A 3832-nucleotide genomic window follows, 5' to 3' on the forward strand; every position below is an offset into this window, starting at 1 on the left:
ACACATCCACTTTCAGGATTTGTGAATCCTTCCATAGATAGATGTGATCTGTGGCCCAATTGTGTACCAATTGTGATCTGTGGCCCAATTGTGTACCAATTTGTCACTTCTTATAAAAGGCCTTCCAAGAATCACATCATATGAATTAGCATGTTTGATAAAATTCATCACTGCAAATGTATTGCAATACCAAAAGGAGAATACTTTTATCTTCAAGTTTTATAGAACCCCCATGGGTCGTGACATGGTACCGTCAGCCATCCTCACAATGAGGTTTGTCTACTTTAAGGTTGGCTTTTCGCATTTCTCCCAACAATTGTTTTGTGATGATACTCACTCTAGCCCCTCATCTAGGACTGCAAGAGCTTGATTATCCTTGTGCACCACTACAAGTGCTGCAGTTGTGTCATCACTCTCATAATAATTTCCCATTTGGTTAATCAAGATCTTGACAAGTTAGGGTAGGTTACCTCTCCTTTCCTCCATATCTACATCCATTATGAGAGGTAAAGGTATTCCTTCGTTGGCTGGAGGATCGGTCTGCATATTCGGCCTTCCATCTAGTCTTTCAAATTCGTCCACAGTCTGGGATTTCCTCTTAGTTGGGTTCCAATAGGCATCTTAATTTCCACAAAGAGAAATGCGGATAGCCCGTTCACATACTTGGGTGCTTAATCTCATCTAACCTCATTCTTATATGAGCCTAAAACAAGATTTAATGTATCATAAAGAGGATATTCCCTTCCTTCATCAAACATCCATGAGAATAGGTTGTCCCTTCCTTCCTTAATCGAGTCAGTTTTACCATCACTATGTTTTGAAATAGTTTCTAGCACATTTAGCCATTTGGCTTCCCTTGTGAGATTTTGTCTGAGATTGAGTGTTTCAATTGCTCAACTAGCTTGTAGCCATTCATCAATCATAATCTAGACTAAGGTCTATGTAGCCTCTAGCTTTTTAATCTCCTTTTGAGCATTTGGGTACACGCTAGGGGCTCTTCAACCAGTTTGATTTCCTTCCGTGTTACTCTCCCATATATTTTCTTATCAACTCTTGTTCCTCGTTTGACTCAATGGATGTAATTTCAACTGTTCCTTCATCCAAACCATCCTGAATTACCACTGCAGAATCTCCTCATCTCACCTTCTATGCTCATCTTCTCCTTCCCGTTGTTGGCATAGGAGACTTAGCTAACAGTTCCCCCCTTGCGCATGAGTTATGACATTGAGTGGTGTGGTTGCCACCTTAGATTGCACCCCAATCATTCGAAGTCTTGTGGTTGGGTTGGTAGTTGTTCAAGACTCTCTAGTGCCCTTGTAAGGGTAGTCCTTGATTGAATAGTCATTTTTGCACTTTACACAACTCAACCCAGGGTGTGTGTTGACTTGAGTAGTTTGTGGGTTTGTTGCATTAATCTTATGAGCACACTCAGCCACTCGCTAAGGTCCTTGCAATGGTAGCACTGCAACTAGGCTCTCCTTGCTATGGTGTTAATCTCTCGGCCCCTCCATTTCATTAAAACTAGGAATACATGTATTGGCATATTCCCTTGCATTACGAAATACTCCAAGGTTACCTCCCAATCGTCATCTATCTCCTCCAAAGTTGATTGAGGCTCCTATACATTTTCTCCTTCCTTTGGCACCTTCTCTCACTGATCATGTGATTAACTAGCCTTATGTGAGGTGATGGTGGTTGTGGTGGTAGAACAGGTGGCGGTATAAGTACTTCAGATACTCTATGCATTCCCCTTGTCTGATTTTGCACGTTTGAAAGATTTGCCCCTGGCTTAAGCCCTTGCCCAAGTGGTATAGGTAAAGCTAATTAGCGATGTGGAAGGCAACTGAAGCACTTGAGGTATTTGCATCTGTTGTGTTAGATGTGGATATCTACACATACTCATATCATGATTCCCAAGTCACATACAGTGCACACAATACTTTAATGTGAGGTCTCAACTGAGGACACTCAATGCTTGTGTGATTTTGCCTACATATTGAGCACCACACCAACTCTCATCAAGGGTATAAATACTGATTCGCGAGTGTATCCTTCACTTCTTTTAGCTTTATCTCATCCAAGAGTGCAATGCTTAGCCCAACTCCCTAGCAATCCCCCTTACTATTTCTTTAGCCATCCTTAATAGATTTGTGGGTGTTATGACTCCCATATGAGGGGCTACTCTCATTGGTTCCTTTGGTGGGGCCTCGTATGCCATCCTGTCTATCCCCTATTGAAATATGGTGCCCAGTATGTCATGTATGGGACACATGTATGTAACAGCAAGATAGATGGAGCTTAAGATGTCATGAAATAGGAATGGATTAAGGCTAAGGTTAGTAAAAGATGTGAATAGATGAATGTAAAAGAGACTCAATGGTCAAAAATTAGGCACATGGAAAGTGCAAGGGGGCTCAAGGCATGTGAGCATTTATGAACACATGGATGGCACAAGGGTAAATGTAACATGTGGATGAGAGCTACAAATGGATACAACAAGCTCATTTCTTATGATGAAAAAATGTGATCATGTGATTAGAACCTCTCTCTCCCTTAATTATAGTAATAATTAGTGTTAATTACTCTCATTAACTATGGTATTTCTCATGTTTGAACCATGATAGCTTCCGTTTAGCACTCTCTCGCACATGAATGCTATGATTATCAACATGGTATCAGAGCCAATGTGACATTCCTCCACTCATATGCATCAAATCCATATCTAATTAGTACTAATTACTATTAATCATCATTCTATTGAGAAAAAAAGCAAAGTATAAAAAAACCCATATTTTATAAGTTTCTCATAGCTCTTTTACTTTTGTAGAGTAATCAATTTGACATTTGGTAAAAGATAATGCTTTTTAAATGTATGCCAAAGGTTTCAAACTCATGTGGATTAAAATGGTGCAAGTTGGGCTTTCACCATTGTTTCTGTCATTATGTGTTAGTAAGATCTAAAGCTATGGAACACGAAATGTGTACATTACGGTATTTAGATAAGGCAGCTAGTCAAGCATGCATATATTTAGATGGTTGCCTATGTACACTATTTACTCAAACTCTTATCACTTTTGTAGAATTTTATAGATTGTGAATGGTTTTTTAAAGGTCCATCATGACATCATAAGTGATGGGACATCTGTATCACCTCCCATTGCACATGAAACACCCCCACCCTTCTCCCTTTTTTTTGCTAGTGATGGATGGTATTGAAAATGGTACACCAATCATGAAGGAAATGAGAATATGAGTACGATAAGTGACTAAGGATTAAATATAAACTTTGAGTGATAGATGGGTTATTCTTCTTTTTATAATAATTTGTTAATGGGGGGAGCATTGAGGTCTTCTTCACTCATTAATAAGTATAACAACAGGTGCAATGCATGCCATCTGGGGTCTTAATGGGCAATATTTATATGGACCACTATGTGTTTTTGAAGTTTGGAAGATATAAGCATGGGCCCTTATTAGGACTGACACATTCAAATAATTTGGTGATGTTGAGGTGAAGGATCTAGTGTTTATAAAGAGAAGTATGTTTAGATTTTGAAATAATAATAAAATATGACATTTTAATCTAGTGTTAGAGTGTGTGTTTGGAATGTTTAAGTGCTACCTACGTAGGAAATTCAACTTTTTGGCTATGATTGCATTAAACCTTCAAAGCTCTCTATATTAGTTCAAAAGTGCACTATAATGCATATTAGTTCAAAAGGGTATTGTAGCGTAAGGGATATTAGAAAATGTAGCTAGTCAAGCATGCATATATCGAGATGGTTGCCTACTCAGAATCTATTAATTCTTTGAACTTCTCTCGATCGCGGTT

This window comes from Cibotium barometz, chromosome 13 (assembly GCF_041138505.1).
Source record: "Cibotium barometz isolate CiBa-2024 chromosome 13, ASM4113850v1, whole genome shotgun sequence".
In the NCBI taxonomy this organism is placed as follows: domain Eukaryota; kingdom Viridiplantae; phylum Streptophyta; class Polypodiopsida; order Cyatheales; family Cibotiaceae; genus Cibotium; species Cibotium barometz.